General features: G+C 39.3%; 1 protein-coding gene across 8 annotated transcripts in view; it reads right to left on the reverse strand.

Annotated features, from left to right (window-relative positions):
- JAK2 (Janus kinase 2) overlaps nucleotides 1-20,641 on the reverse strand; it is a 155,738-nt gene extending 135,097 nt beyond the window's left edge. For 3 of the 8 annotated variants that reach the window (XR_013404578.1, XM_077964998.1, XM_077964996.1), the window contains exons 1-2: nucleotides 20,252-20,503; nucleotides 19,757-19,934 (exon numbers count right to left, since the gene is read on the reverse strand). The gene's annotated coding sequence lies outside the window, so the exon portion shown is untranslated. 8 annotated transcript variants of the gene reach the window in all.
- Between the last annotated feature and the right edge of the window lie 2,244 nt (nucleotides 20,642-22,885).

Genomic DNA, 22,885 nt, shown 5'->3' on the forward strand with positions numbered 1-22,885 from the left:
GAAGAGATCTATTGTACATCATGGTCATTACTGCTAATAACAATATATCATATCCTTGAAAATTGCTAAGAGTAGATTTTAAGTGTTCTCACCACAAAAAAATAAGTATGTGAGGTGATACATATGTTAGACTGATTTTGCCATTCTGCAATGTACACATATAATGAAATGTCATGTTGTACACCACATATACAATTTCTATGTAATTTAGAAAAAAAAATTTTTTTTTTTTTTTAAGACAGTCTCGCTCTGTCGCCCAGGTTGGAGTGCAGTGGCGTGATCTCGGTTCACTGCAAGCTCCGCCTCCTGGGTTCACGCCATTCTCCTGCCTCAGCCTCCTGAGTAGCTGGGACTACAGGCACCCGCCACCACGTCCGGCTAATTTTTTGTATTTTTAGTAGAGGGGGTTTCACTGTGTTAGCCAGGATGGTCTCGATCTCCGGACCTCGTGATCCGCCCACCTTGGCCTCCCAAAGTGCTGGGATTACAGGCGTGAGCCACCGCACCCAACCACAAGAAAAAAATTTTTAATAGTCAATATATTTTACATTAGAACTATGAGAAAACACAACATATGATCATTTCAATAGATGCAAAAACTACCTCTAATAAAATTTAACCAATGTTCATGTTTTTAAAATCTCAACAAACTAGGAATTCAAGCAAACTTCCTCACTCTGATAAAGGGTAAGAGTAAAAAAACTTAATATACTTAATGGTAAAATATTGATCTTGTTCTTCTAGAGTTCAAAAACTTAACAAGCATGTCCAAAATCATGATTTCTATTCAACACCATAGTGGAAATTGTGGCTAGTGCAATAAGGCAAGAAAACTAAATCAAAGGTATAATGATTAGAAAGGATAAGTAAAATTGTCAGTATTCATAGATGACATGTCTGTCTATGTAGGAAATTTACAAGAATCTACCAATCAGTAAGTGAATTTAGCAAAGTCACAAGATACAAGACAAATATATAAAATTCAACTGTATTTCAGTATATCAGAAGCAAGCAATTTTTTAAATGAACATTTAAAAAGAGTATCATTTATAATAATAACAAAACATCAAATACCTAGGAATACATCTATTGAAATATCTGTAAAAACTCTGCAATAAAAACTATAAAACATTTCTTCAAAAAATAAATGCTAGCTAAATAAGAGAGGGATAGACCATGCTGATATAAGAATACAGAAAAACTCAGTACGGTTCAGATGTCAATTCTTTTCCAAATTAATCTATAGATTCAACCTACTTCCAATTAAAATCCTAGCAGTTTTTGTGGAAATTTACAAGTTGATCCTAAGTCTGAAAAACAAAGGATTTATAATAGCCAAAACAATCTTGAAGAGTAAACTAAGGATTTATATTATCAGACATCAAGATTTATATTAAAGATAGAACAAGTAGATTGGTATTAGCACAAAAATGAACAAATAGACAAATGGAACAGAATAGAGTTCAAAAAAATATACTCACATACAGTTAGCTAATTTGGAATAGATGTGCCATTGCATTTCAGTGAAGAAATATTGGTCACTTCAAAACATGTTGCTTAGTCAATTGGCTATTCATATGGGGCAAAAAAATAACCTTAACCTCTACTTCATACCATACACAAATATTAATTTAAGATGGAAAACAGACCAATGTGACCACTCTTAAGCAGGATATAAAAACACTAACCATCAAAGATTTATTTATAAATTAGACTTCTTAAATATATATGCACACAATAATAGTTTCCAATTACATGAATCAAAAATGTAAAGAGGGAAATAAAACAACTATTACACTAAAAATTTTTTTTTTTTTTTTTTTTTGAGACGGAGTCTCGCTCTGTCGCCCGGGCTGGAGTGCAGTGGCCGGATCTCAGCTCACTGCAAGCTCCGCCTCCCAGGTTTACGCCATTCTCCTGCCTCAGCCTCCCGAGTAGCTGGGACTACAGGCGCCCGCCACCTCGCCCGGCTAGTTTTTTGTATTTTTTAGTAGAGACGGGGTTTCACGGTGTTAGCCAGGATGGTCTCGATCTCCTGACCTCGTGATCCGCCCATCTCGGCCTCCCAAAGTGCTGGGATTACAGGCTTGAGCCACCGCGCCCGGCCTACACTAAAAATTTTAATACTCATTTCTCAGCAATTAACAAAAAAATTTTTTTAAATCAGTAAAAATAATGAAGACCTAAACATCAACCAACCAAACATAAATGACATTCGCAGAACACAGTGCCCAACAACTGCAGAATATACACCCTTTTCAAGTGTTCACAGAACATTCACTAAGTTATACCATAGGTTAGTCCATAAACCAAGTCTCAATAAATTTGAGAAGATTGAATTCATATGAATTATATTCTTGGCCATAGCAAAACTGAATTAGAAATAAATATTTTTAAAAATCTAGAAAATCTCCCAGTATTGCAAAATTAACATAGTTCTAAATAATCCCAGATTCAAAGAAGAAATTAAAAGGGAAATCAGAAATTATTTTCACCTGAATGATAATGAAGAAACAATAAAATTTGGGGGAATACAGCTAAAATAGTGGTTAGAGAGAATGTACAGCTATAAATGCTTATGTTGGAAAAGAAGAAAGATATGAAATTAATTATGTAAGCTTTCTAGGTAGCTAGAAAACAAAACCAGAGAATGAAGAAATAATAAAGAACAAAAATTACTAATACATAAAACAATAAAGAAAAATCAAAAAAACCACAACTTTGTTTTTAGAAAAGATTAAGAAAATTGATAAACCTCTAAGATGATGAATTTACAAACAGAAAAGAACACATATTACCAATAACAGAAATAAAAGCAGGACATCAGTACAGATTTTATAAACAGTAAGTGGATATAAAAGGATAGAAGCAACTTCATGCCAATGACTTTAACAAGTTAGATTTGATGAACAAATTCCTTGAAAGACAGAAATTACCAAAACTGACATAGGAAGAAACAGAAACCTTGAATAGTATCATATCTCTTCAATAAATGGAATTCTTCATTAAAAACATACTCACAAAGAAAATTCTTGGCCAAAGTGACATCCCTGGGAAAGTCTGTCAACTATTTAAGGAAAAAACAGTACTGATTCTGTATAAACTCTTACAGAAAACAGGGGCAGAAATAATTTCCAAATCATTTTGTGTGGCCACAATTATCCTAATACCAAAACCTGGCAAAAGCATATCACACACACACACACACACACACACACAAATTACAGGCAAATGTTTCTCATGAACATAACAAAATAATAGAACATAGAACCAGCAGCATATAAAAAGGTCAGAACTCCATCACCAAGTGGGGTTTATTCCAGTAGTACTGGTTGCTTTGACATTTAAAAATGAATCAATGTAATTTACCTTATTAACAGAATAATGGAGCAAAACCATAAGATCGTCTCAATTGTTGCATGAAAAGCATTTGACAAAAGTCAACACCAATTCATGATAAAATTTCTGGAAATGAATTAGAAAAAGAAGGGAATTTCCTCAATAAAATAAAGATCATCTACAGACAACCTTCCATTACTTAATGATTACACATTGAATGCTTTCTCCATAAAATCAAGAACAAGGAAAGGACACTCACCACCACCATTTCTATTCAGCACTGGAGATTCCACCCAATGCAATTGGGTAAGAAAATTAAATAAAAGACATAGAGATTGAAAAGAAAGAAATAAAACTTTTTATTTGCAGACATGATTGTATGTATTGAAAATGCTGATGATTCTACCAAAAAATTACTAGAACTTATAAGTGAATTTACCAGTATCACAAGATACATCACAAAATAAACAAAACCAATTGTATTTCTACATACTGTACTAAGCATGTCTTTTTATTCTGTATTTTTGATGCTTTGACATCTTGGGAATTTGCTGACCAATTCCTAGAAACAGGAAAGAACCTGACAGTGAGGGCATCTTTTCATATGCAAACCAACCAATACCTTATCAAGTTCTTACCTGATATTTATACATATCCCAACCACCTCCTTTATCCAGTTCTTACTTAATACCTATATAAATATATCAAACAAGATGGTCTCTCCAATACACAAAGAGCTCCACTAACTAATTTTTTTAAAGCCACTGGAGAAATTACAGACATATTAAAACCTTCCACTAAAAAAATGTTTTGAACATATATGGAAAATTTATAAAAATTGGCCATGATGAAACATAAGCTCAAAAATTTTAAAAAGAAAACTCCTAAAAGTTGGCATAACAGAGCCTAAAAATAATTTCAAAGTTGGTATAACTGTTACTAGAAAACCATCTCCACGATGACACTATATATGTCTTTATTTCATTTTTATGTTATGCTTCTCTTTATATTTGAATCAGTCCTTTAAACTACATAAACATTTTCAAGTGTTTGTAAATACCCTTTTAAAAATTACTGCTGTTAGCTGTTCTTTATGCTTTTCTTACTGGTCCCCTTACACATTCGAAATTGGACATTTCTGACTATTTCTTTGGTATGTTTTATATCTAACTATGTCGGTTATTTCTATACCAGAAACTCTGTCAGATTGTGTACCTCCTTTCTAAACCCAATATCTAAGTGAAAAATGACAGAGGAAATAAAAGATGCATAAATTTGACTGCATATTATAAACACTATAATCAAAACAAAAAAAAAACAGAAAAATATATACTACAAAGGTTTAATATATTTATACAAGTAACTCTTACAAATTAATATGACAATGAACATAAATAGGTATTTCAAAAAAGAAATGAAAACATGGTCAACATAATGACGAATCAGAGAAGAGTACATAAAAATGAGATATTGTTTCCTCCTTAGCTGACTGGTAAACAAGAAGAATGCCAATACCCAGTGTTGGCAAAGATATGAGAAAAACAAGAATATCTAATAATTGTCCTTTCAAAAATACAAAAATTAGCCGGGTGTGGTGGCGGGTGCCTATAATCCCAGCTACTTGGGAGGCTGAGGCAGGAGAATCGCTTGAACCGGGGGAGGGGGCAAAGGTTGCAGTGAACCAAGATCGCACCACTTCACTCCAGCCTGGGTGGAAGAGCGAAACTCTTTCTTAAAAAACAATAAAATAAATGTTTTTAAAAAATGATGTATGTTGGCTTACATTATACCCTTAGTACTATATTCTCTGCATAGCACAATATGGACACTGAATATTTGTTGAATAATTGATAATTAATAATTTATTTAATGAAAGATTGATTAAAGACTGATCTGTTGAGTAAGTGGGTGAGTGATTCACTGGGAGAGAGTGTGACTGACTGATAGACCAACCAACCAAAATGCTGAGTGAGCAAGTGACCAGTTAAGAGAGCAACCAACCAAATGAGTTGTGACCCTCTGAGAGAGTCACAGAATAAATAACTCTTCAAATGACTGAGTGACTAACAAAATAAATGAGCTGATGAGTAATCATGTTATGAGTCAGTGAGTGATCGATGACTGAGTGCTTGACGAATGAAAAAAAGGAATGAATGAATTTTTATCAATGAATTGGAAAGATCTCCACAATACACTGTTGAGTTAAAATGGCTCAATTTAGAATGAACAGGATGATGCTAGTGTTATAAAACCTTATCTCAATTTGTCACTATGCAGACATTCCGAATGATACTAAAACTTGTTAAGTGGCCAGGCGCAGTGGTTCACACCTGAAATCCCAACACTTTGGGAGGCCAAGGTGGGCAGATCACTTGAACTCAGGAGTTCAAGACCAACCTGGACAACATGGCGAAACCCCATCTCTACTAAAACTACAAAAATTAGCCAGGTGTGGTGGCTTGCGCCTGTGGTCCCAACTACTCAGGAGGCTGAGGGTTGAGCCCAGGAGGCAGAGATTGCAGTGAGCGAAGATTATGCCACTGCATGCCAGCCTGGGTGACAGAGTGGGACCCTGTCTCAAAAAAAGAAAAACTTGTTAAGCATGATGGTTAATACTGAGTGTCAACTTGATTGGATTGAAGAATACAAAGTACTGATCCTGGGAGTATCTGTGAGGGTGTTGCCAAAGGAGATTAACATTTGATTTAGCGGGCTGGGAAAGGCAGACCATTGAGTGGGCACAATCTAATCAGCTGCCAGCAAATATAAAGCAGGCAGAAAAAACATGAAAAGGAGAGACTGGCCTAGCCTCCCAGCCTACATCTTTCTCCCGTGCTGGACGCTTCCTGCCCTTGAACATCAGACTCCAAGTTCTTCGGTTTTGAGATGCAGCCTGGCTCTCCTTGCTCCTCAAGCTTGCCAACAGCCTATTGTGGGACCTTGTGATCATTTAAGCTTATACTTAATAAACTCATATATATATCCTATTAGTTCTGTCCTTCTAGAGAACCCTAATACATTAAGCAAGTTCTGTCAATCACAAGAAGCATTTGTAATCTTTTTTGCCCCTTTGATTAACGTCATTTTTAAATAACTTTTTATTCACTTGAATTTTTTATATGAAGAGACATTTGGCCAAAGCTTGTATAGTACTATTGCCTATTAAAACGGCATATAAAATGCATGCAAATAAGATATTTTAACACAATGTCATGATTCTTTCACTTAAGAAACAAGAAATCTAAGATGAATACTAATTCAACTTTTAGACTTTAGAAGAGAAAAGATTAAGAACAGCCATACATTTAAGGGCTACCGAAGTCAAATGTAATCATTTTACCTTGGGCCAGTGTCAGAAGTACATACATGACAGGCAAAAGCTTAAAAGACCTCCTGAGGAGCGGGGGTTGGCTCATGCCTGTAATCCCAGCACTTTGGGAGGCCGAGGCGGGTGGATCACGAGGTCAGGAGATCGAAACCATCCTGGCTAACACAGTGAAACCCCGTCTCTACTAAAAATACAAAAAAATTAGCCAGGCGTGATGGCGGGCGCCTTGTAGTCCCAGCTACTCGGGAGGCTGAGGCAGGAGAATGGCATGAACCCGGGAGGCAGAGCTTGCAGATCACGCCACTGCACTACAGCCTATATGACAGAGGGAGACTCCATCTCAAAAAAAAAAAAAAACCTCCTGAGAAAACTGATGCCAAGAATAGAAGAAAATATAAATTATTCTGCAAAATGTATCCCTTTTCTGGTTTTGGTTTTTGGGGTTTTTTGTTTTGTTTTTTGTGGGTTTTGGTCTTAGGAGTAGATTTTGAACTACTTCTTAGAATCATGCTTAATGATGACTACATAGGAAAAGCCAGATTTATAATTCATAACACACATAAAGAAAAAGTGTGAACAAAGATGGGAGAGGTGCTTTAAATAGGCTTTAAAAGTTGGGAGTTTTTGGCCGGGCATGGTGGCTCATGCCTGTAATCCCAGCACTTTGGGAGGCCAAGGTGGGCAGATCGCGAGGTCAGGAGTTTGAGACCAGCCTGACCAACATGGTGAAACCCCGTCTCTACTAAAAATACAAAAATTAGTTGGGTGTGGTGGTGCACGCCTGTAATCCCAGTTACTCGGGAGGCTGAAGGAGGAGAATCGCTTGAATCAGGAGGCGGAAGTTGCAGTGAGCTGAGATCATGCCACTGCAGTCCAGCCTGGGTGACAGAGCAAGACTCCGTCTCAAAAAAAAAAGTTGGAGTTTTTTTTCCCTTAAGATCTCATTTCAAAATCATCATATTCCAAGCCTGTATTACCAAGACATTTTTTAAAGATTTTAAGCAGTGATGAGTTTGTCTATAAAAAATAAAATTGCACAGGAAATTTAATTAATTCTGCTGGTGAAATATTTAACACTACCCTCTGCTATTGATATTCAAAAAAATCTAGAAGTTGTTTAAATCAGTATGAATTTAAGTTCATAATGATTTTTAAAATACTGCCATGCTAGAAGAACACTGAATATTTCAGATATTCTGAAATAATTAAAGATTATCATAATGCATTCAGATAAAAAATAAAATTAGGCATCTATGGATAAACCAGGAAAGAATAAGGAATACATAAATATGGAAATGAAACAATTCTGCAGACACTGAGGCATTATGTTTGGAAGGTTTTCCAGTTACTCATCAATCAGATAGACTTATACTATCATGCACTATTTTCTTCTCTGAGTCATTCCCCAAGTCCTAAAATCCACTCCTGATGAATCCTTCCATATCAAACCTTTATAAAACCAATATATTCAATTCTTGCCTATAAAATGAGGCTGAGGGATACAGCAAGGTTGATACAGTTTGGATGCTGTCCCCTTTAAATTTCATGTGTTGCACTGTAATCCCCAGTGTTGGAGGTGAGGCCTGGTGGGAGGTGACTGGATCATGGGGGTGGATTTCTCATGAATGGTTTAGCAACATCCCCCTTGGTGCTGTCCTGAAGATACTGAGTTCTTGCAAGATCTGGCTATTTAAATGTGTGTGGCATCTTCCCCCACATTCTCTTTTGCTCCAGCTCTTGAAATGTGATATTCCTGCTCCCTCTTAGCTTTCGCCAAGAGTAAAAGCTCCCGGAGGACTCCCCAGAAGCTGAGTAAATGTCAGCCCCATGCTTGTAGGCCTGCAGAACCATGAGCCAATTAAACTTCTTTTCTTTATAAATTACTCAGCCTCAGGTATTTCTTTACAGCAATGCAAGAACAGACTAACAGGCCATGTGCAGTGGCTCCAGAACCATAATCCCAGCACTTTGGGAGGATGATGCGGAAAGATCACTAGAGCTCAGGAGTTCAAGACCAGACTGAGCAACACGGTGAAACCCCATCTCTACAAAAAAAAATACAAAAATTAGCCAGGCATAGTGGCACTCGCCTGCAGTGCCAGCTACTCGGAAGGCTGAGGTAGGAGGATCGCTGGACCCCAGGGAAGGCAAGGCTGCAGTGAGCCATGATTGGGCCACTGTCCTCCAGTCTGAGGACAGAGTGAAACCGTCTCAGAAAAAAATAATCAACAAACTAACAGAAGAGTAAAAGGACAGAACTCCCATCATGAAGACTGTTCCTAATACAGTGTTACTTTTACAGACCACCATAACCAGAGGCACTGTGAATCAAACTTACTACAATGAAGGTGTATGTCATTCTACTTCTAATAATTTTAAAATTTCATAATTGTAAATATAATCCAATTATTGCAGAATACTTACCTTTAAAAGTCTGTGGCAGGGAGGGGCAGGGGCGAAAGCAAGGATAATGTTTTTTTAACAAGACAAGGTCCTAAATGTAGGATTCCAGCAATATCATTACAACTGAAGATCTGATGCAATGAAAACTGTATTTCCCATCACCTCTGCCCCTCCTCAAAATAAACCAAAAAATATACAATACCTCATGTATTTAAAAAAATAAATTATGCATATAAATAAGTATAAATAAAATAATCAGAATAGTATTTCTATATATTTATTTATTTATCTATTTTATTTATTTATTTTTTTGAGACAGAGCTTCGCTCTTGTCGCCCAGGCTGGAGTGCAATGACACGATCTCAGCTCACCGCAACCTCCGCCCCCCAGGTACAAGCAATTCTCCTGTCTCAGCCTCCCAAGTAGCTCATATTACAGGCATGCGCCACCACACTTATTTTTTTTTTGTATTTAGTAGAAACAGGGTTTCACCATGTTAGTCAGGCTGGTCGTGAACTCCTGACCTCAGGTGATATGCATGCTTCTACTTAAAAAGCTTAAAAATATTATTCTAAATTTGACCTTCTAAAATAATAAGTTGTAAAATCCAGACTTACCTGTAATTCTGTCTTCTCTAAACTGGCCAATTAACTACAGATCTAATAATTCCATGTTGAATGAACTTATCCTTAATGGTTCCAATCTCAAATGACCTGACCTAGCCTATGAATTGCCATTATGAAATGACAAGCTTCCCTCAGTATGCAAATTTGATACAAATAAAACTATATTGTGAATTTTTAACAATTTAAGGCCAAAAATAGATTAATAAGAGCAGACTCATAAGTCAGCAAATGCCCAGTAAGTACAAAAAATAACTTAATACTTCAAAATAAAGTTTTAAAAAAGGTAACATTAAAATGGAAAACCAAGGTTAAATTCAAGTTTAAAATCAGAAATAAACAGAGAAATTAAATAGAAGTAATAACTAAATTGAAAAACTGGCAAAAAGAACTGCTTCTATTCCTAAACGCTTGATTTATTCATTTTATTTTCAAGTACTTGAATGCCTCCCATATGCTAATAAATATTATACAGGACTTGGAAACAAATAAATTAATGGAAATGTTCACTATCCAATAACTCACAATATAGTTTCACAGGAGCCATTGTTAGAATGAAACAAAGTCCAGAAATAGATCCAACTACATACACAATTCAAAACACCAGCATTTCATAGTAGCAGAGAAAAGGATTATCTGACAAATAGTATTGAAACTGGACAACCATCTAGGGGAAAAAAGTTGCATTCCATCTTATATCTTGCATCAGTATAAATTCCAGATGGATCAAGAAAACAAGGGAGAGTCTCAAAATACAATTTCAGGGTTGAGAAGGGACCTACCTAGATGCACAACAACAACAACAAAATCACAGTATCTACAGAATCAAAAAGATAAAAAGACAACCTAGGGAAAACAACTCATTTCACAAACGCAAAGCTATCTTCCTTAGTATAAGAGCTCCCACAAAGCAAAGTGAAAGGACCACAAATCCAATAGAAAGTGGGCCGAGATATGAGTGAAGAGTTCCCCCAAAAAAGGAGAATAAAAAGCAAATTAAAATTATAATGAGATTCTATTTTTCATGTCTCAAGTTGGCAAAGATCAAGTCATCTGAAACCACAATGTTAGTAAAGGTGTAGAAAAGCATAAATTGGTATTTCTATGTCAATTTGGCAATATTTGTTGAACTTAGTAACATATACCACTTTTGAATCAGCAATTCCTCATCTACTTAATCTTTAGTTATGGTCACACACACACACGCCCTGACAAATGTACAAAGATATTTACTACTTTTTGAATTCTAAGACATTTAAATGTGTTCAAAAAATAGATAATTTTTTTAAAGAAAGAATAAAGAGACAAATACAGACAACTCTCAAAGAGTTTTGTTCCAAAGAGGAGTGAAAAATGGGGCGATAGCTTGAAGAGATGTGGAGTCAAGTAATGATTTAAATTGGGAATTGGCAGAGCACAGTTCACACATACCATATTTAGCCAGTTGCCTGTTTTGTAAATAAAGCTTTATGAGAACACAGCCATGAGCCATGTCTGTTCATTTATGTATTGTCTATAACTGCTTTTGCACTACAAAGGTGGAGTTGAGTATGTGCAAGAGAAACAATCTTGCCCACAAAGTCTAAAATATTTTCTTTATGATCCTTAATAGAAAAATCTTGCCAATCCCTGGTTTAAATCAGTAATTCTCACAATCTAGGCCCCAGATCAACATTATCAGATCACCTGGGAACTCACAGATGCAAATCTTCAAGTCTCACTCCAAAGCTAATGAAACAAACTCTGGGGTGGGGCCCAGCAATTTGTGTTTCAACAAGCCCTTTAGGTAATTCTAATAAGAACCACTGAGTTAGGAAACAGTTCTAGTACAGTTAATCCTCACTGTCTTCAACAGGTTCTTGGAAACTGTGATTTTAAGTCAAACAATGTGTAACAAAATCCATTTTTCCATAGGCTAATTGAGATAAGCAAGTTCCTATGGCATATTTATGGCCACAAAAACATCATCAAACTTCTAAATAAAGACCCCAAACACTTTGATTATTAAACACTAAAATAAATGTGAGCTATACACACATTTAGGAAAGACTAACAAAAACAAGTAAGATAATTATTTACCCAATTCAGTTCAGTCACAAGTGGCTACAGCCTATTCTAGCAGCTCAAGGCACAAGGTGGGAACCAACCCTGGACAGGACACCATCCACTGCAAGACACACTCATACATACATGATCACTCAGACTGAGACCATTTAGACACACCGATCCGCCAACATACACATCTTTAGGATGTGGGAGGGAATTGGGGCACCCAGAAAAACCCACACAGACATGGGGAGAATGTTCAAACTCCACACAAACAGTGGCCCCAGCCAGGAATCAATTTTTTTTTCTTATCAACATTACGAACAAACAACAGTTATTCAAGGACCTGCTGTATAGCCAGGAACAGATAAGGACGCTTTGTGTTCACACATTTAAAGGGTCTTGAGGAAACTTCATGGGAGCCTAAGAGCCCTCAAGCAGACTGTCAGTGAGAACTTCAAGGAAAGTGACAGAAATGATAGTGAAAGCTGAATAAGAGGAGACCCTTGTTACATACTAGGGCAAAGTTTAACAAAACTATCACCTACATTAACATGTTAAATAAAATACATACCTGACCTAATGAATTAAGGACATTCTCCACAAGAACTTAAAGCAATTTGGCTTCTTCTAGCTGCCCTTATAATTGAGAGAACAGAGAGATGAACTAAAGAATGAGCTATTCACTTTTTGAGTAGAATTTCAAGGAGAGGTAATGGACTCAGAACAATCTTTTCGGCCAGCAGAGTGTCAAATAAAAAGGGCCTCAGAGCAAAGATCCAATCTAGAGTGTGATTATAAGATCCTTTCTCAAGGTCTAAATCAGTACCTCATAGATCCTTTCAGACGAAATATTATCTAAGGATCTTAAGGGTGTTGTTCCACAGCAGCCTCACACAGAGCTTAGGGGAGGAAAGAGTTCCTCTCAAGAGACTTGTGGGTATGGCGGTACAGATTATAAACTTATACACAGGAAGTCCACAAAGTTTTTAAAGGAGTTGTATTAGCTTGGAATGAAAGGGACACGTGCTATATTTTAAAAGAGGGCCTTTGGACCCTGAAGCACTACAGGCAGGAAGCAAGCTCAGGAAGTTACTCTTACAAATACAAAGCACTTTATATGGGTGGGATGTGGGGGTAGGGGAGATAAATAATTCAGAAGATAAACCCAAAAAAAGAAGAAGCCTATGTCCCATTTAGAACAACTTCCAGGAAGCAGGACTGAGACCTAATCAAGGAACTGGTAACATGTGCCCAGTGGGGTTGCAGAATTGCTATAGATTGTGCCTACCTTGTGCGCTTCTTGAGGAGGAATGTCTACTGCAAATAACCCGTGCCTTTTCAATCTTGTAAAGTATGTGGGGGACATATAAACTGTCTCTTCATGGGTCCTCAGTTCAAGAAGAACCATATCCAATTAACCATACCCAAGAAAATTATTCTGTACCTGGACCGGATTTATATGATGAGATGCTGGACTCTGAGTTACTGTCATGATGGGATGTGAATTAGGGACCTTTGAGGAGAAGCTTAGTGTATTTTGCATGTATTTCAGATACAGGAGGGATGTGAAGTTTGGCAAAATGGCAAGCTGTGGCAATAGTATTAATAATTGTCCAGAGATGGCCATTACAATATTTCCCATCTCACATGTTTTTCTTCTACAGTGTGAACTTGCCACTCCCCCATCAAATCTGGACAGACTTCTGACACTTACAACCAGTAGAACATGGCAGAAGTTATACTGTGCAACTACCAAGGCTAAATCATAAAGATTTATGCTGAGACACACTGACACGCTCACTTTCAATTCTCTACTCACCACTATGAAAGGTGACCACCCTGAAGCCACCATATTGTGAGGAAATCCAGGCCACATGTACATGCTCCAGTTAACAGCCCAGCTAACATCCCAGTCAAGAACGAGCATCAACTACCCATCATGTGAGTGAAGACACCTCCAGATGATTCCAGTCCTTTGCCTTCAAGTCACCCCTGGCTGGCAATTCTTCCCAACTCATGTCCTAGTAGCCACTGTGGAGCAAAAACAAAGTCATCCCTGGGTGTGCCCTGTCTCAATTATTGATCCATGGTATCTGTGAGCCTAATAAAGTAGTTGTTTAAAATCACTAAGTTTTGGGGAGTTTCTGTTACACAGCAATAGCAATCACTGATGGAAATAATCCAGTAGAGGGAAGAACTGAGAAGGCAAGAAAAAGAGGAAAGAAATATAATGGTAAAGCCTTTGAAGGCAAAGGGGATGAGCTCTTCTACACAACTGAATGGAGAGGCTTTAGAAGGGATGCTAAAACATTCATTGTAGAGGGGAAAAGGGCAATGTACAGAGGACAGGTGGTTGCCTGGTGAACAGGAATCAGAGACTAGAAAAGGAGATGTGGGGGGGTGGTAGGAAAGAGTTTGCTGGTTTTTGTCATAAACATTGGTAAACCATTTCTTTTTTAAACTTTATACACATTTTACCATGTGATCCCATCTTTTTAAATTCTCTAAAAAAGATTTAGTCCATTCCCTCAATAGACAAGACTCACTGATTATGTGAGTTGCTTGAAATCGTATACCATGTTGACAGCAGGGTCAGTCCTTTATCCCCTGATTTCCAAAACAGTGCACTTACTCACATCACATGGCCCTTTATATTATAAAAATATTACCTAATAGCATTATATTTCATAATCATAATTTATTAAACTAAAATCACTTAGTAAGAACTAATGAGTACTCTGTTTCCAGTAACATACCAACAAGATGAGCAGAAGAATGTTCTTGGGAAGATCAAAATAAACATGCAAGCAAAGTAAACGGCCCATGGACCATTCTAACCTAGTTAACCCCTTGTAGCTATACAGAAAGGCTTCAAAATAGATAATGCTTCTCTTTGTTCTTTCCAGTACCCCTAATTTCATCAATCATTCAACCCTCAGAGTTATAAGTTACCTACCAAGAATTTATCCTTCCTTTTAGAAATAAATATTTTATCACTTTATTCAAATTTTACCAGCACAGAAGCACCCAGAGATGGCTTGTCTAACCTCCTATCATTCAGATAAAACACAGAACCAATGCACATAGAAAGAATAGTACCTAGATAGTGTGATATGTAAGAGGATACAAACAAATGACAATCTGTTGAAAAATACCTCCCAGGTTTTATTATGCCTAAAATTCTCATCCTTAGTCCTAGTGATGGAGAGCTTTGGAAAAGTCTTCACTGATCATCCAACTGTCAAATCCAAAGGTCTTTGGTTAAACCAAAGAGAACAAAATATTAACAGTGGTTATTTCCACATAGGGAAAGTATAAGCAATTTTCTTCTGTTTTTATAGATTTCATATTAGCAAAAACACTAGTACAAATTTTTAAGACCATTTATTGGATCTGATTCTTCTCATTTCTTGCCAATGACCAACAGGTTGATCATTCCACCTCCTAACCTATCCACTAATTTGCCTCTCTCATACTAACTGTTTTTTCTTTGTCTCCTTTACCCATTTCTCTCCTTTCACCCACCTGCTAATTATGCACAATCCCCAAGGCTCAATCTCAGGTCCACTACTCTTTTCTCTTAAGTACCACAGCACCAGCCTTAATTTCGCTAACAAATTCTAGTCATATGTCCCACTGTAGGCTATCAATTTTCACTTGCCCATCCCACGGCCACCGCAAACTCAACATATCTACAATATAGGCTCAACTGTCTACATCCCCTCTACCAGCTACTAATACTGCCATAACTATTTTTGTTACTAACTGCCATTAATCAAATGGCAGTTTCTTTGTCATTAACTGAGTAACTTTGGACACATTTTAAGTCTCTCTGGTCTGAGTCCTAATATACAAAGTATATAGACTGACTTAGATGTTCTAAGCTGTCTTGGAGTTCCAACACTCTTTGATTTCCTCTGTCACTGAAGAGCAAACCTTCAAGGTAAGGTAATCTTTAATCACTCTTCTCCCGTCCATTCTCCCTTTTTATTCAATCCATAATAATGTCTTGTGACATCTCTGCAATCTGACTTATTTCTACTAAGTCCAAGTCCTCATTACTTCAGGGCTCAATTATTTTCCTACCTCTCTCTACCACTTCTCTTTCCAATTCATGTGAGATCTAGCACTGGTGCTGCTTTGATTTTCCTAAAATATTTATTTCAGCAAACTCTTTCTCAATTCAAAACTTTTAAAGCTTCTCCGTATCTACAGGTCAAAGTACATTCTTCTCATCCTAGCATTTAAAGACATCCATAATCAAATTCCAACTACATTTTTAACACAATTTCTTACTACTCTTTCACACAAACCTTCATTTCAGTCAAGTTGTTTATGTACTGCTCTCTGAACATATCATACATATATACATATTTTGCCTTTGCTTACCCCCTCTACCAGTTCCTTCCTATTATACAAAATCTCTGCTCAACTCGAAGTGGTCTCAAATATCTGTAACTTTTATTATTTAGCTTATCTGCCCAATTATACTGTAAGTCCTTAGGGAAAGGAACCTCTTTTGTATTTCTTTGTTTCTCTTTTGGATACAGCCAAGTACCTTTTACATTGCAAATATTAACAAATATTTGTTTGGTGACTACAGTTCCTTATCACACAATCAACATGTATTATTTCTTGAATGCTGCCCACGTGCTCTCCATTGTGTGTGTGTGTGTTTTTTTTTTTTTAATCTAAGGTACTGTTCCTCAAAGAATACACAATCAACTTGAAAAGATATGGCTAACACTAGGGAAATAACTATCATAAACAACTAAAGCATGGCATATAATTAAACCATGTGAAGATGTTCTAAGACTAAAGAGCCACAGAAATAGAGGAAAAAAAGAGGGATGGAGAACATAAGCAAAAATTAAAGGATAGAAGAAACATATAGCTTGTTACTAGAAAGTGTGGAAATCAGCTTATAAGCTGAAGGATTAGAGATCCTTAGACAAAAGACTAAATAAATAGGGCAGGGATTGATAATAGACTATCTTAAAAGACAGGAAAATTTAATAAGTAGAAAATGGTAAGCCACTGAAGATTTTGGGGCAAGGGAATACTATAATAAGGAGTATTAGAGTGGAATCTCTATTGAGGATAAACGAAAGAGACACTGAATTCTCATAAGTTCAAATGACTTTCAATATTCGAGGCTCAGGAAATGTGTCCTGGGATTCACACAGTAAAGGAGGGAAAGCAGAGATACGAGAAAGAAAGGAAATATGGACATTTTGAATGGGAATAAGACGTAAATGAAAAAAGTAGTTTAAAGATGATGCCTAATTTAAAGCCTACATGATTAGAAGAAAATTAAGAGGTAGAAAATGGTAACTTTCACTTTGGGCATTCTGAGTTTAAGGAGATGAACAGAAATAGAAGCAGAAGACCAGTACAGGAAAAATCAGGAAGTGACTAGTACAACAAGTTACCAATAGGATTAGTTTTAAAATCAAAGAACCGGGCAGAAGTTATAAACATATTACACAGGAGATGAAATATATTAAGCCATGATCAGCTGATACTAGCTTTATATCAATAATTTTATCAGAAAAGCAAACTAAAAGCTAAGGCAGAGGTTTCCAAACCCATTCAGGGAGCCCTGAGTCTTAGCAAATTTTTCATGACACCTCTAGGCCAAAAGAAATAGGTTCGAACAACTTACTTAGTAGTTATGTCCTTACAACTTAGTGTCTCTTGAGCACTGTAGAACTTATCAAACCTTAGAATCAAATTGGACAATACCACACAGTCATTTCCTGTTCTACATTCATTTTCATGTACTAGTTGCTTTTTATCAGAGCAACCTCTGAAAATACATCTTTACAAAGACATGACACTGTGGAAACGGATGTAGGTAGCTAATGTTGAAACCATGAACTACCTCAAAACAAAAGTTCAAGCCTAAGGCGCTCTGGGCACCTTGGCACACAGTTTGGGAAACTGGTAGCTAAGAGGAGGGGTCTAAAAGGGAGTGGGGAAGGGTGAGAAATGTAATGGGGGAGGAGCAAAAGAAAGTTCTTAGCACAGTTAACCACAAGGGGGCAGCACAATAATTGCTAGGGGCAACACAATGGGGGTTTAAGCAGAGACAAAAGTCAAACCTTTCCATACAAAGGCTACAATACCCCCTCACCAGCTTAAGACCTTAAAGTCCTTTATCTCTTTATACTAGAAAGGAAGAAACAAGAAACACTAGTTACTGGCAGATCACCTTATGCAGTCATTCTGGCCTTCTCTGAATCTCCTTTGCCTCCCAGCCACGATAGTAGCCAAGACTTTTATGAGAGCCAAGCAATTTACCACTTGGCATGTGTCTTACCCAGTTCTCACAACAATCTGATAAGAAAGTGCAGCTAAAAGAGTAATACAACTCTTTTTTTCTTTCTTTCTTTTTCTTTTAGACAGAGTCTCACTCTGTTGCCCAGGCTGGAGTGCAGTGGTGCCATCTCGGCTCACTGCAACCACCAACTCTCAGGTTCAAGCAATTCTCCTGTCTCAGCCCCCCGAGCAGCTGGGATTACAGGTGTGCACCATCACGCCTGGCTAATTTTTGTATTTTTAGTAGAGATGGGCTTTCACCATGTTGGCCAGGCTGGTCTCGAGCTCCCGACCTCAAGTGATCCTCCTTCCTCAGCCTCCCAAAGTGCTGGGATTACAGGCGTGAGCCACCATGCCCGGCCGCAAATAATACAACTCTTAAGTGGCAAGAACACCAGGATTCAAATCCAGATCTCACTCCAAAGCCAATGCACTTTTCTATTCTGCCTCAAAAGCATCCCACCTTTCAGCAATAGCCAGGTGAAGCAAAGAAACAATGTCATATTCTTTTCCCGTATCTGAGACACCTGTCTCAAATCACCAAAGGCACACACACACAAAAAACCCTAATGAGTCCCTAAAACATGCTATAAATTGCAAATACAGGATATTCAGTCAGAACAAAAACAAGCATGGTGTGCTCTTCTAGCCAGCAAGTACTGCAGTTTTCCTATTCAGGTAAATATATGTACTATTAAGGCAAGTGCCGGATACATCCAATCTGTACATACATTACACACCAACAGACAAATGCATGTACAAGCAAATAATTCTCACACTTAAAGTGGTATGCGGTGAGGCGGATGGGGGAAGGGAGGCCAAAAATTGATTATTCATCTTCAAATGTTCTGGGTGTTATATCAAAATACAGGTTGAACATCCCTAATCTGAAAAGCTCCAAAATCTGAAACATTTTGAGCACCAACATGATGCCACAAGGGGAAAATTCCCTGCATAAGTACTTAATACAAACTTTGTTTCATGCACAGATGTAAAAATATTGCAAATGACTTAGTGGCTGTGTGAATAAGGTGTATATGAAACATGAATTTCGTATTTACAGTTGGGTCCCATCCTTGACATAGCTCATTTTGTATATGCAAACATTCCAAAATTAAAAAAAAAAAAAATCCAAAACACTTCTGGTCCCAAGCATTCTGGAGAAGGGATACAAAATATTTATTTGCAGTAGCCCAACTCACTGTAAAAACTTATTATGAAACCAAGAGTAATCATCTCCCTTATTCCCACTTCTAGTTTCCTTCTCCATACTAAGCCGCTACTATCCTTTCATTCAGAGAAATGGAGTTTCTCCTGACAGATTAGTATTTACCGGAAAACAAACTGGGTAAATTCAACCGACACAACAAGCTTAGGCAGATAAAACCATCACGAAGCATTCAGTGTGGTAGCAGAAACCCCAGCAAGAATAGCTAACGTGTTCTCACAAAAGCTATCTCTTATTGGTTGGAAATATTCCTCTTTGAAGGATTAAGAACCTCTGGCTGTCTAAGAAGAAAGGGTAATGGACAACGTTTTACATTTCTCTGCAAAGTCACGTTATGTGTAAAGCCAACAAAAAAAATGTTTCTTAAAGGATCCAAGACGAACAAAACACCCCAAAATTACTCTCGCATATCAACATTAAAAGTTTAGCACTGACATTTTCAGAGTAAGCAAAAATGAGCCCTGCCTGTCTTCACACGCTTCCAGCCTTCCTACGCACGCACTCCCAGCTCGCGACACCTTCTTCGCCTTTACTGCAGCGATAGAAGACAGCACACCCACCGTCGCGGGAGGAGGAGGAAGAACCTCTTTTTCTGCAGAAGAGAAACAGCTCACATCTTGTTCCTGTTGCCTTCTTCTGAAACCTAAAAAAAAAAACAAAAAAGCAGCAGTTACTACTACCACATAAGTCCAGGAGAAACAGATGCTTTCTCTAGGCTGTTTAAGTGTCTAGAAAATTTTAAAAAGGAATAAGGAGGTGGGGGGTGCGGGAATTATAAGACACAAATGGAAGCAAATATCACTAGCAAGACTCGTTCTAGGTGTCGTCTTAAAGAGGAAGATTTTTCTGGCTCAGAAGTTTGCTGCCACTAGCAGGGGGGAGGCGGGATCAGAAGGTAAGAAGGGGGTGGAGAGACAACTGCTGCCCCCCACCCAGAAGCCAGGCAGAGATAACACCCACCGGTTACACAGATGGGGCGACCAGAGTGCGCCCTTGAGCCCGCAGGGGCGGCTCCTACCCGGCGGGCCAAGGTCTGCGAAGCCCCGAGGCGGGCACGGCTCTGAGCGACCTCCAGGCTGAGCCCTCGGGGGCCCTCCAGGGTGGGCTCAGCTCCCACTCACATCCCTCCGCGGCGAGGACCAGGCCTCTCCCTGAGCCGCGGCAGCCCTCAGCCCCGACGCGCGCCGCAAGCCCGGGCCGAGGGGCCCGAGTGGCCGAGAGGCCGAAGTGACGACGAGAACACCCGAGCGAGCCGAGAGCCGGCCCAGCCTGTCAGCGCCGAGGGAGGCCGTTAGAGGCGTCCGCTGGTGCCCTCTTCTGCTCCTCTTCCTCTCTCCTTCTTGCAGCCCCACACCACTCCCACTTCGGGCAGCCGGGAAGCCCGTCACAGTTGTCTCCACCCTCTCCTGGGCCACACCGTCTTCTCAACGCCGCGGGCGACACTGACTTGGTCGCCCTATTAGCTTCGAACTCAGCCTCCAGGTTGGCCTGCAGTCTCCCCGACTGGCAGGAGACTGGGCCGGATAGACGCTGGGGGAGAGCCGGACGCGTGTTCCGCAGTGCGCGTGCGCCCCTCGGTGCTGGCCGCGGGACCTGCGGGCGCGGGCCACGCAGGGCGGCGGCTTCTCGGGAAGCCGGCGGGCGCGCGTGGAGATTCCTGGGACTGCCCCTGGGCGTGAGCGCGCAACGAAGTTAGGGCGGCGGCGCCGCCTCGCAAAACACTGGTGCCTGGCTGGAGCTAGGTGCCAGCGCTGGGCCCGGGCTTCGCTAGATGGGCGGGTGTGTGTGTGTGGCCGCCGCCCGCCAGGGAAGCGGCCGGGAGTGAGTCAGCCTGACTGGCGCCCGCCCCTCCAGAACACAGCCCGCACCGGAGGAGGCCGGGCTGCCTCCGCACGGAGACTCCCCTCCCGCACACTTGTCCGCTTTCTGCTTTTCCTTCCACTTCCCGGGTACAGCAGACCTGTACTTCCCCAGTCCAGGCTGCTAGGCGGAGGGGAAGTGGCGCCGGGGGCCGGGGACAACAAGCTTACACGCGCTGTTTCGTGGCAATGCGACCTCCAGCGCCTGACTCCGATCAGGCACCTGGCTGGAAAGGGGTGAAGGTGGGATGAAGTGCCCAGCTGTCTGCGGGTTGGCGACAAGGCCTAGCGAATGTTTCTGCTAGAGGAGAAATAACTTTACCGGCGTAGCCTGGTGTAGCCCAGGAGAGGGTGGAGACAATGGCTGTGACGGGCTTCCCGGCTGCCAAAGGACCTTATTCATTTATTCAGATATTTACCGAGTGTCTACTAGGTGCCAGGCTGTAAGTCCCCAAAGATACTAAGTGAACACTACCCCACACACTCCTTGCCCTACTGGATTGTATTCTGATGGAAGCGACAAAATAACAAACAACGCTTTAAATGCATAATGTGCGGGGTGTGTGTAATTGCCACTAAGAAAATGCGTAATTTTCTGCTGCCATATACATAATAACAAAGAAAAGGAGTAGAAAGTGAAGCGGGGCTGTGCTGTTTCATGGTGGCCAGGAATGATTTCCTAGAATAAATGACATTTGAGCAGAGATCTAAAGGATGAGAATGAACCAGTCCCATGACTATCTGGGAAAACAATTTCAGGCAGAGGGACTCCTGAAAGCAAAGACCTTGAGAAGGGAATGTGTTTGGCAGGTTCAAGGATCAGGAAAGAGATCACTGTGGCTGGAGGACACTGAAGGAGGGGGCAGTGGTAAGAAGTGAGGCCAAAGAAGTAGCCTGGCAACAGATCGTGTAGGGCTTTTTTCAAGTATTAGCCCTCTTTCTGTCAACCTAAATGAAGTGACGCATTCATAGCTCCTGTTTCCCCATACACAAGTGATGCTGCTATTCAGGTCTGTCTTGTACTTACTGGTTTCTTTAAACCTCACCAAAGCAACTCCTGCATTTCTTCTTACATAAGACCCATTGCAAAAGGTCTTTAAGCAAATGATAGCAGCATAGGAAATGACTTGAATTCACCCTGACTCTTTTAAAGTAAATAATGAACTAGAGCTGTGTAAGAGGGAGGGATTTACAGGAAAATTGCATTCCTACGGCAACTGCTTCATAGGCAATATATGGGCAAAGTTAATTAGAATTTCTAATTATTAATTGTGACTCAGTGGCTTAGAATATCAAGGCTGCAATTACAAACAAAGACTACCAAAAGAGTTCTTTTTATTTTCCTGCAAACAAAAACTGTTACTGGGGTAAAAGCTAGAACACAGACCCACACAAAGAAGGAGAGCTGAAGATGACCTTAATGTCATGGTTAAATGAAAAGCATCAGAACTGTAGAAATGGAAATGTGATCTTTTGTGAGGGGAAAAAAATGCTTGTTTTAGAACTCTGAAACAGTATTATTTCCATTATAAGTGATGTTTCTATATTTTGCAGTGATATGCTTATGTAACTAGGCATGGTATCTGTTACTATCCACAGCCTGTTTGCAGGGAGAAGCCATTTAGAATTGGTGAATATTGAGGATATTTTTGTGGGGGAGCAGAGTATTTTCTTAATATTACAGATGTGGGTATGGAAGACAAGGTGGACAAGGGGTATATTATTCATAAGCCTA

This window comes from Macaca mulatta, chromosome 15 (assembly GCF_049350105.2).
Source record: "Macaca mulatta isolate MMU2019108-1 chromosome 15, T2T-MMU8v2.0, whole genome shotgun sequence".
Classification (NCBI taxonomy): Eukaryota; Metazoa; Chordata; class Mammalia; order Primates; family Cercopithecidae; genus Macaca; species Macaca mulatta.